Source organism: Humulus lupulus, chromosome 3 (assembly GCF_963169125.1).
Source record: "Humulus lupulus chromosome 3, drHumLupu1.1, whole genome shotgun sequence".
Taxonomy (NCBI): domain Eukaryota; kingdom Viridiplantae; phylum Streptophyta; class Magnoliopsida; order Rosales; family Cannabaceae; genus Humulus; species Humulus lupulus.
In genome coordinates this window covers 255,357,809-255,369,998 of record NC_084795.1, presented here as the reverse complement: position 1 = coordinate 255,369,998, position 12,190 = coordinate 255,357,809, and positions in this window count along the sequence as shown.

Here is a 12,190-nt window from a genome sequence, read left to right as displayed (position 1 = left end):
ATGGTGTAAGACATTGAAAGTTTATATTAATGGCTACAATTGGAAGACATTAAAAATGGTGGAAGACATTGGAAATAGGCTGGGGAAGTGTTCATAGGTACATCCAACGTCTCCCACTGGGAGACGTTGGATGTCTCTACTTATAAAACCCACATATCAGCCTTCTTCTTCTTCCTCATACACGAACCCGAGAGCAAACCAGAGAGGAGTTGGGCGAATTGGGGCTGCGTTTTTAGGGTTCTAAGGTAAGTTTTTTTTTTTTTTTTTTTTAATTTTCTTGATTTTTTGTTAATTATTTTGCAAATAAATCATAGGTTTTGCATTAGGATGAGTAATATACATGATTTTGTGGTTTTTTCATGGAAGTTTTTTAGGGATTTATGATTTTTTTATTTTTTTTTTTAATTTAACCTATCACATTGTATAGATTTCATTAGAGTATATATGTTCATGATTTTTTTAAATTTTTATCATTTTTTATTTCGAAATTTAGATATATTTTTGTATATTTGAATTTTTTTTTTTAAATTGTAACTATTTTGTTATATATATAGTTATGTTAAAATAAATTTATTAAATAATTTATAAAATATAAATATATGAAATTTTTTATGTTTTTGTTGATTATTAAGTTTTTAGGTTATGAAATTTTATATTGATTTTTTGTTGAGGTTATAATTAGTGGCACATTGAGATTTTTTTTATTTGTTTACCAATATCATTTACTATTATTAGATATTTAGTGATATTTTTTTAGTAATGTTTAACATATTAATTAATTTAATTTCATAGGTTGTGATTTTTGTGGTGAGATTTTAGAGAGTATTTTGCATCAAAATTCCTATATCAATCACACATTTGAGGTAATTAAGTTTCTAAAATTACAATAATACGTTATATATTGCTAGATATTTAGTGATGTTTTATTTATTATTTATTAATTTAATTTTATTGGTTTGTGGATTTAATAGCGAATTTGATTACTAAGTGAAATAATTTTGCTAGCTTTTGGATTATTGACTGCAAGAGATACATATATATTCTCTTACTTCTACTTTTAATATTATTAAACAAATGTTAGAGGAGTTTGAATATCTTAAATATTCATCCATAGTGAAGTAGGTTCTGAGATTAAAATTGTGTGCTGCGATGATAACGGAAGGTTGAAAACTTGTGTGTTTTAGTGAAGTAGGTTCTGAGAAATTTGGTTGTGTGTTGCGGAGCTATAAGGAAGAAACTTATTGTATGCTATTTGAATTGTTTGTTTTGCTATTCACATGCAGATGGTTAGGTTACTATTATAGGGGAAATGCTGCCCGATTTTATCTAGGATAATAAATAATTAGTTTAATATAGACATCCTATAAGGAAGAAACTTATTTTATGTTGTTTGAATTGTTTGTTTTGTTATACACATGCAGATGGTTAGGTCACTATTATAGGGGAAATGCTGCCCGATTTTATCTAGGATAATAAAAAATTAGTTTTATATAGACATACAACTTTATCACGTGCTTATTTAGTGTTGTTTCTTTTCTTTTCCATAGACATAGGAGAATATATGGATAAACAGTGGATGTCAGCGAATAGGTTATCTGCGGAATATAGGAACGGGGTCGATTTGTTCTTAAGGTTTTGTTCGGAAAATGTGAAAGACCCAAATTTTACTTATTGTCCATGTCTTAAGTGTGGAAATGTTAAAAAGATGGATCTTAAAAAGATTAAAGAACACTTATATTTCAATGGGATCGACAAGAGTTACACAATTTGGTATTACCATGGGGAGATAGCTCCAATTGCTCCAACTCTGCCAAGTAGACCAAAAATAAGTTTGTTTAAGCAGTAGTCGTCAGCTACATGAGGTATATATCTCACAAATAAGTTTGCTCATTTAATTTTCTAATTTGATTTATTCATTCATATAATAATTTTTCATATTTTTGTATTAGGTTCATTTACAGATATGTGGTACAACAAGGTCGCCAAAATAAGTTTTTATTTGTCAATCCTAATATCGTCGCCACTCAAGGGAGTTCATTCGACGATCGTGTTCAGAATCTGTTCAGACGTTGCAATGACGTAAAATCAAAAGAACAAGTTATATGCTTGTCCCTTGGAACCATGAGTAAGTTTAAAAAGTTGTCATTTTTCCGACCCATATCAATAATTTCTTTGTTTAACATTTGAGATATAATTTTTTTGTTTTTCTTATACAATGAACATTGGATGTTGCTTATTTTGGCACCATATGCATATCATGTATATTGTTGTGATCCAGTGAATTCAGAGCTAAATAACCGTGAGGAGATTGTATCAATGATCGTCAGCGCTTTCAATCTTTTTTTCTCTATGAATCTTCTTGATGTCGAGATCCCTGATACTCTACGCATTAAGCAACCTCAGGTAAGTAACTTCAGCAGACATTTTTGAACATTTATAATAATTAAGTAGAATAATATGTATGCATTTTTTTTAAAAAGTTTCAATTTAATAATAAATTACTCATATTTTTAAATAATTAGTGTCCACACCAACCGGACAATGTGACATGTGGATGCTACTTAATGAGGATGTTGAAGGATTTGATTGAACATGCGAGTCCCGGGCATTACTTGAGAACGGTATTATTAATTAAAATTTACAAATTATTTTTGAAACTATAAATGTAATCAAATAATTAATTAATATATTTTACTTTATATTTCTTGCAGCTAACAAACACATCATATACAGAGGCACAAATTGATGAGTTGCGACAAGAATGAGCGACATATATGTTGTCGATAATCCAAAGTTACCGACCTCGTTGATAGGTTTTTTTTTTAATTTTTTAACTCTTTCTTCATACACAATGCAATATTTGTTCATTTTGAATATGTCTAACAAATATTGTATTTCTTGTATATGTCTAACAAATATATTTTTTTCTTTCAATTTAATTGATTATTAAATCAATTTAAATTTAGATTAAAATCATTTCAATTTAAATTAATATTATTTCAATTTAATTAATTATTAAATCAAATTAAAATAATATTAATTATAAATTATAAATTTATTTAATTTATTTTTTTTAAATGTGGGAGACTTTCAATGTCTCCCACTGGGAGAGGTGGGAGACTTCCCACGTCTCCCAGTGGGAGAGGTTGAATGTCAAACATTGACTTTCCACCTCTCCCATTGGGAGACGTGGGAAGTGACTCACCTCTCCCAGTGGGAGACGTTGGATGTCTCCTAGGGACTTCCCACGTCTCCTATTGGGAGAGGTGAGTCACTTCCCACGTCTCCCAATGGAAGAGGTGGAAAGTCAACGTTTGACTTTCAACCTCTCCCAATGGGAGACGTGGGAAGTGAGGCACGTCTCCCAATGGGAGACGTGTGATATATACCTACAATGACCTTAGCAGCAACGTCTCCCCAATTGGGAGACATTGTAGACTTCCAATGTCTCACAATTAAAGTCATAAAACCTCTATTTTGTTGTAGGGTCAACTTTTTTTTTTTATCAATTTTATAATAAATAAAGGTATTCAATCAAATTACATTATAAACTAGTAAATTATAAACTATTATATATATATATATGTATATAAACACTAGTAAATTACATTAACTACTAGTGTCTTTCGACAAACATTATAAACTATTATATATATATGTATATATATCTGTTATCCAGATTTCCGGATAGCGTTTAGATTGATGGCCTCGGGGAAGCAGAATTATCGATGTCTTTCACGATAGGTGACCAGAGCTCGCGGATATACAGAAAGGCTTCACCTCTCCCGCTTGGTGTCCGGATTACTCTTCCAAGCAAACACAATACGGAAACTCGTCAACTCTCCCGGACTCCCGAAGGGGTATCCTTCGGGGAAGCTCCTTCCAGGAGAAGCTCTTCGAGTGGTCTCCGCGGAAGCAGTTCCGTGCCTCGCACGGAACAAAGCCAAACGGTCGAGTCCTGGAGGAGGCATATTTGGAATGATATCCGCCTGACACAGGATCCCGCCTGACACGCCCGTCAGGTCAAAGCCGCACACATCCCAGCACGCCTAAGGGTACCTTTTCGCCTACTGTTCCGCTGACAACTTGGAAAAGACGGCTGACTTTGTGTGTTCCCCATACTTTCACGTAAATATACCCACATAGAGTCTTGTAGCCATGCTACTACAGTAATTGTATCCCTATTTATGGCTGGTGTAATTAAGACTCAGGTACGTAGAGAAAAACCCTAATCCAAAACCCTAGCTATAAAGACCCCTTCATTTTACAAGAAGAGGGACGAACAAATCATATAGCAAAAACTCTACTAAAATCTCTCTAGCTTCATCTTCTTCAAGAGAACCCGAGAGAAACATTGTGAGTGTGGGAAGTTCTTATGCACCAGCCATCTTACTGTAATCTTTTCCAAGTATAATAACATCGACTCGTGGACTAGGGCTTGTTAACGCCTGAACCACGTAAAAACACTGTTTGTTTAGTTACATTTCAGTATTTCTACAGTTCTTATCTTTTTATTATTCTGTTAGTTATTCGTTTCCGAAAAACTCGGTAAACATTTTGGTGCTTTCATTGAGAGCTGTAGGAAGTTGTTAGTCAGCTCTTTTTCTGTGTACGTTTTTTGTATTCACTTCGTGCTAAAGAGATGGTGACTACGAGAAAATCCGCTGTTGACAAAAATGCTACGGTCAACCCCGATACCGTGATGGAAGATGTGGTGCAAAGCGAACCCTTAGACTACCAAGGTGAAGACCCGACATCCCGCCAGGATCAGGTCAGTACCGAAGATACAACATATTTAGAAGACGAAGAAGAGTATGTCCAAGACGGTTATTACAAGGACGGCTGCTACTATGAGAAGGACCCAGAACTGGGCCAAGTAGCCGAAGAACTGGTGGCCACTAAGGCCAAGCTTGCTGAGCAGGAGCGCGTCTCCGAAAGAATGCAACGCATGATGGAACGCCTCCAAAGTAAGTTCGGAGATCTAGGCGACTCGGACGAGGATACCTCTGTTCGAGGTGGTGCTGATGCCCCCATGCCGGATCCAGCCGCTGCTGGACCATCCAAAGCCGCCCCTAACAAGGGCAAAGAAAAAGTTGGAGAGCCTGTGCGCGCTGACGCCCCTGCACCTCCTAAAGGCGTGAATCACCAGGCCGACTGCCCCCCCCGCGCGCAGAAGGTCTCTGGCGCTCCTAAGCCCAGACGCCCTTCAGCCCCAAGGGGGCACTCTGTGCCTAAAGGGCCCGGTGCTAAGGCACCCAGGCCTAGGGGAAGGAACAACCGCCCCAGTGATTCCGTCAATCAGGACGGTCGGGCTGCGAACTCGCACTCCGAAGATAGCTGGTCCACGGTGGACCTAAGAAGAAGGTTGGAGGCCAAGTATGAGAAGGCCAAGGGGGAAAAAGCCCGGCCTCGCGGAGATGACCTCCGAAATCATATTAATGACAAGCTCCGGGGACGTGACCTCCCGGAAAGTGATACGAAGAGGCTCGAGGAACAGATTGCTGCCTTGACCAAGCTGGTCCGGAAGCAAAGTGGGGCCCTGTCAGATTCTGAGGAGGAAGACCCGGAACCATGTATTAGGAGGATCGCGGAAACGTCCCTCCCGGATAACTTCAAAATGCCTCACATAGAATTATATGATGGGAGGACAGACCCGCGTACCCACCTAGCTAAATACAATAAAATGATGCAAGTGGCGCGCGTCAGTGAGGACGCCAAATGCATGTGCTTCTCACTCACCCTTACCAAGTCTGCGGAGGACTGGTGGAAAAGATTAGCTCCCGGATCAATCCACAGTTGGAAGGAGCTACAGTCCGCGTTTAGGAGGCAGTTTATTGCTGCCCGCGACCACGACATGGAGGTTGGTTCCTTAACCAACATCAAGCAGCAACCCACTGAGAACCTCAAAGCTTTCATTCAGAGAATGATGGAAGCTGCTGCAAAAACCAAGGTCAGCGATGACATGAAGCTGATCGCCCTTCAATCGGGCCTTACTGTCGGCTCCCTGCTATGGGGGGAAATGCAAAGGAGACGGGCAGAAACACTGTCCGAATTCATGTCAAAAGCTCAGGGAATCATCAACCTTGAGGATGCCTACCAGCAGGCCTTTGGAGTTCCCCCGGCTCCAACCCCTTCCGTGACTGCGCCGAGCTTTGCTTCGCAAGCTCCCGCACTAGCCCTCACGCTTCCAGGAGCCCGATTCACTCCAAGTGTGTATGGGCCTTCCGCGTCTGCTCAGACGCCGAGTCAAACCCATTTCTCTGGGTACGGAGCAGTACAAACCGGATGTAGTATCGCTCCTGGCATGCCGCAGCCGCAAGCGGATGCCCCAGAACGAAATTTGAGCCAATCGCGGAGCAAACGAAGCGGAAGAAACTCCAACCGGGGAGACCATTCAAAGAAACCCCGAAAGGACTATGAGCCCAAGTTCACGGAATATACCAGTTTGATAGACTCGCGAGAGAATGTCTATCGGGCGACCTGTAATATGGTCAACTACAGGAAGCCCCCGAAAGTGTCTCACGGAGGAAGGCGTCCGCGAGACTCCAATAAGAGGTGTGAGTTTCACGGAGACGTGGGGCACACCACGAATGAGTGCCTTCAGCTGAAGGATGAGATCGAGTCCCTGGCAAGAGCGGGACACCTCGGTCAGTGGGTGAGGATACCCATTATCTATCCCGGACAGGGGGTAGTTCACGGAGCTGCATATTCCCCGGGACAGAGGGGGGCCGCTAGCGCTCCTGGAGCCGGTCACCCCCAAGCTCCCGGGTCTCAGTTCCCAGCACTTCCTGCTCCACCCGCTCCGGCGCCCATTGCCTTGTTGGCTCCAGGACCAGGCAACCCATATCCACCCGGCCTTGCTCCGCCACCCGTTGACGGACACGTCGCCACCATTTCCGGAGGACCACACCTTGCCGGAAGTACCCGCAACTCCCAGAAGAGGTACTTGAAGGAGTTAGAGCACGCCGAGGAGATGTGCGCTTTGGTCCAATCACCTGCTCAACGTCCCCGAATGATGGATCTTCCCATCACCTTCACGGAGGACGATGCTCGACATGTGCACTTCCCCCACAACGATCCCCTCGTAGTGGAAGCCCAGATTGCCAATAAGAAGGTCTCACGGATCTTGATCGATAATGGAAGCTCCGTGAACATCCTCTTCAAAGCGGCCTTCCACGCGATCGGATTGACCGAGACGGACCTGGCCCCATGCCCCATCCAGCTTCAAGGTTTCAATGGGGACGCACTCATGCCATTAGGCAAAATTCAACTTCCGGTCACCCTCAGAGGAGAAAGCGACGCTTGTGCCTTCAAGCATAGCACATTCGTGGTGGTCGACTGCCCCACGGCGTATAATGCCATCTTAGGCCGACCGGTCCTGATCGATTGTGGGGCCATAACCTCGATACGTCACTTATGCTTAAAGTTTCCCTGCGACGATGGGCGTATTGGCACCCTCCGAGGAGACCAGAGAAGTGCACGGAGCTGTTATAACGTCTCCGTCCGAGCCGTCTACACGGTCCGAGAGACGTTTGCTGCCATTCCTTTGGCGGAAGTATTGCCAGAAACTAGGGATGCTCAGGAGGCATACTTTGACGAACTCGACCCAAGAGTGGGAATCGAGAAAGCAATAGAGCCGATGGAGGAAGTCGAAGAGGTGATCCTCAATCCGGGAGAACCCACCAAGGTCATTCAGGTGGGGAAAAACCTGCCGTCGGCCGTTCGAGATAAGATCGTGGCCACTGTGAAGGATAATCAGGATATCCTGGCATGGTGCCACGCTGATATGACGGGGATTAATCCCAATGTTGCGTGCCACGCACTCAACATAGACCCAGCTGCAACTCCAATTCGCCAAAAGAGGAGGCCGCTGGACCCAGTGAGAGCCGAAGCCGTCAAAGCTGAAGTGGACAAATTGATGTCCATAGGCTTTCTCCAGGAGTCGCACTATCCCGTGTGGTTGGCCAACCCAGTTCTGGTCCCGAAACCCGATGGGTCCTGGAGAATGTGCATTGACTTCACGGACCTAAACAGGGCCTGCCCGAAAGATTGTTTCCCTCTCCCGCGAATCGATCAGATGGTGGACGCTACTTCCGGGTACGAACTCTTATCCTTCATGGATGCGTACTCCGGATACAACCAGATCAAGATGCATGTCGCGGACCAGGAACACACCAGCTTCCTCACGGATAAGGGTGTCTACTGTTACGTGGTCATGCCTTTCGGTTTGAAGAATGCTGGGGCGACTTACCAGCGTCTGGTAAACAGAATGTTCAAGGACCAACTGGGGAGGAACATGGAGGTGTACGTGGACGACATGTTGGTAAAGTCCAAGACCTCCGGGGACCACAGTAACGACCTTGAGGAAGCTTTCGCCGTGATCCGAAAGTACGGGATGAAACTAAATCCAAAGAAATGTACTTTCGGGGTCTCGTCTGGGAAGTTCCTCGGTTTTATTGTCAGCTCCCGCGGCGTGGAAGCCAACCCTGAAAAAATAAAGGCGTTCATAGATATGCCTTCCCCCCGGAAGCATAAGGATGTCCAGAGCGTTACCGGAAGGATAGCTGCTCTCAGTCGCTTCGTATCCAAGGCCACCGACAAGTGTATCCCCTTCTTCAATGTTCTGCGAGGGAACAAGAAGTTCGAGTGGACCCCCGAATGCGAAGCGGCCTTCCAACACCTCAAAGAACATTTAACCCGAGCCCCCATTCTGTCCAAGCCGGTCGAAGGAGAGGCGTTGTTCTTATACCTAGCTGTGACTGAGCACGCAGTAAGTGCCGCTCTCGTCCGGGAAGATGGCCGTATCCAGCTCCCTGTGTATTACGTAAGCAAGAGGTTATTGGACGCCGAGTCCAGATATTCGATGATCGAGAAACTCTCCCTCTGCTTGCTGATCGCTTCACGGAAGCTGAGGCCATATTTCCAGGCGCACACCATCAAAGTACTCACCAACCACCCTCTCCGACAAGTCCTGCAGAAGCCCGAGTCTTCTGGCAGATTGCTTAAGTGGGCCATGGAACTAAGCCAGTTCGACGTCCACTACCAACCGCGTGTTTCCATAAAAGGTCAAGCTCTCGCGGACTTTATTGTGGAGTGCTCGGGAATGAATGACCTCCCAGAAGATCCTGTCCCGGAACTTCCCACCTGGAAGGTCTACGTAGACGGAGCCTCAAATGAAAAAGGAGCTGGAGCGGGGGTTATCCTAATATCTCCCCAAGGGCATCAGCTCCAGAGCGCCATCCGTTTCGCATTCCCAGCATCCAACAACGAGGCAGAACACGAAGCCATGTTAGCTGGGTTACGACTGGCCAGAGAAGTCGGAGCCCAAAAAATCGAAGTGTACAGCGACTCCCTACTTGTGGTAAACCAAATATCCGGGGAATACCAGACGAAAGGCGAAAGGATGGCTGCCTACGTGTCTCTCTCCCGCGACCTACTGCAGCATTTCAAAGGCTACAAAATCCGCCAGGTCCCCCGGGACCAGAACTCACTTGCGGACACGCTGGCCAAGCTTGCAACGGACCCGGAGATTGAACAGTATGGCTTAGTCCCCATCGGGCACTTAGAAGCCCCCAGTACTGAGATGCGAAGAATAAACGCCATCATCGACCATTCCCACTCCTGGATAGGACCCATCCTCAGATTTCTCACCACCGGAGAACTCCCCACCGATAAAGTTGACGCAAGGAAGCTCCAGTATCAAGCTCCCCGCTACGTGGTTATGGATGGAAAGCTTTACCGCAGGGGGTTTTCCATACCCTTCCTTAGGTGTGTTGCCGGAACCGAAGTCAGCACCATCATCCATGAGATTCACGGAGGCTTCTGTGGCGATCATACCTCCGGGCTGAGCCTCTCCAAAAAAATCCTTCGACAAGGATACTTCTGGCCCACCATGAAGAAGGATTGTGTGGATTATGTCAGGAAGTGTGAGCAGTGCCAGAGGTACGCCAAGGTTCCGCGAGCGCCGCCTACGGAAATTACCCTAATGACCAGCCCCTGGCCGTTCGCCGTTTGGGGCATTGACCTAGTAGGTTCCCTCCCCACTGGAAAGGGTGGAGTGAAGTACGCCATAGTCGCGGTAGACTACTTCACCAAATGGGCTGAAGCTGAACCTATGAACACGGTCACATCTAAAAAAGCACTGGATTTTGTCATCAGGAATATAGTGTGTCGTTTTGGGCTTCCACGGAAAATTGTGTCCGACAACGGAAAGCAGTTTGACAATGAACACTTCACGAACTTCTGTGCTTCGCATGGAATTATCAAAAGCTTTTCCGCAGTCGCCAGACCCCAGGCTAATGGACAAGTGGAAGCTGTAAACAAAATATTAAAGACCACGTTGAAGAAAAAACTCCAAGCATGCAAGGCTCACTGGCCGGAAGAACTTCCGCGAGTACTTTGGGCTTATCGCACAACAGAGAGAACTTCGACGGGGCACACGCCTTATTCCATGACCTTCGGTTGCGAGGCCGTCATCCCAGTAGAAACTATGATCCCCTCTCACAGGCAAGACACCTACGATCCTACCCGGAACCATGCCCTCCTCCAGGAGTCCTTAGACATGATCGAAGAGCTCCGGGAGCAGTCGCAGGTCCAACTAAAAATGTACCAAGGCAAGATAGCCCGACACTTTAACACGAGAGTCCAGAGCCGTGCATTCGAAGTTGGGGACCTTGTCCTACGGGAGTAGGAGTCCGGGAGTAGGAGTCCTCGGACCCAACTGGGAAGGCCCCTACGAAGTCCAAGAAAAAGTGGGCCATGGGACGTATCACTTAAAGAGACTCGACGGATCTAAAGTCCCACGCGCCTGGAACGCGGAGCACCTCCGCCGTTACTACCAGTAGGCCCCGGACCATCCAGTCGGAAGTCCTTGGTGAAAATAACAAAAGTGAAAAATGTGGAAATAATCCTCCCTGTTGTAAAACTAACGCCTAGCAGGCTATTTTAACGAAACACGGAGGGATTCACTCCGCTTTTACCGCACTTTTTATCCCTATGTTCAAAGCTGCGTTTTAACAAGTGACCACGCGGTCCGGAGACGTCCGGACCCCACGCTCACTTGGGGGGTATACATGGTTAAGGCTTAGCCATACGCCCCTTGAACAAAACGTACACAGAACACCACTTATGTGCTAGCATTGTGTTTGAAGTTTTTAAATTGTTTTGCTCTAATTGTTAAGCTTAGGTTTATTTGTTGCCATGAACATGCTTGCATTACGCGTCATATGTGCATTATGTGCTTAAGTGAAAATTGCCACAGAAATGCCTGCCATTATGTATCATGAGAATTATCTCTTGTGTAGCCCAGCGATGGACAGTACTGGGGGTTAATGCACGTTCATAGAGCTACGCCAAAACACCCCCAGCTCCTTGACAAGTCCTTTGCAGAATTCTCCGCGAGCTCTGTAGAGCTTTGCTTCGCAAGCTCCAGCTCCGGGTCCCGCAAGGCGAAAGATGGCAAGATCCGCGAGCGCTGTAGAGCTTTGCTTCGCAAGCTCCAGCTCTGGGTCCCGCAAGGAGAAAGATGGCAAGATCCGCGAGCGCTGTAGAGCTTTGCTTCGCAAGCTCCAGCTCCAGATCCCGCAAGGCGAAAGATGGCAAGATCCGCGAGCGCTGTAGAGCTTTGCTTCGCAAGCTCCAGCTCCGGGTCCCGCAAGGCGAAAGTTGGCAAGATCCGCGAGCGCTGTAGAGCGTTGCTTCGCAAGCTCCAGCTCCGGGTCCAGCGAGGCGAAAGATGGCAGGAGCCGCGACCGTTGTAAGCCTTGCTTCGCAGGCTCCAACTCCGGATCTCACAAAATAATGCATGGCAAGCTCCATGGCCATTGCAAGTTTCAGCTCCAGAAGCAGACATGCTTGATCCCCCCACTCACAGCCGGCTTTGCTTCGCAAAGCCCCTGCTCCAGGATCACACCTGGTGGGCGTGGCGATTTCCCCAACAGCAATAAGCCTTGCCTCGCAGGGCTCCATGCCAGGTCCCTGAAGTCAGCCACAATGAGGTTCGCAACAACAGTTAGTTTTGCTTCGCAAAGATCTAACCTTAAGTCTAGCGACGCTCACCAAAAGAACTCCCGTTCCAAACAATGGAACGACTCACCTTAGCAATCCCAGCGAACAGTATAACTACAAGTCCCGGGATTGGCTATTTGCCTCAGGAAAGCTAAAATACGGTGAAAGGAGCCTGGCCGTTGGA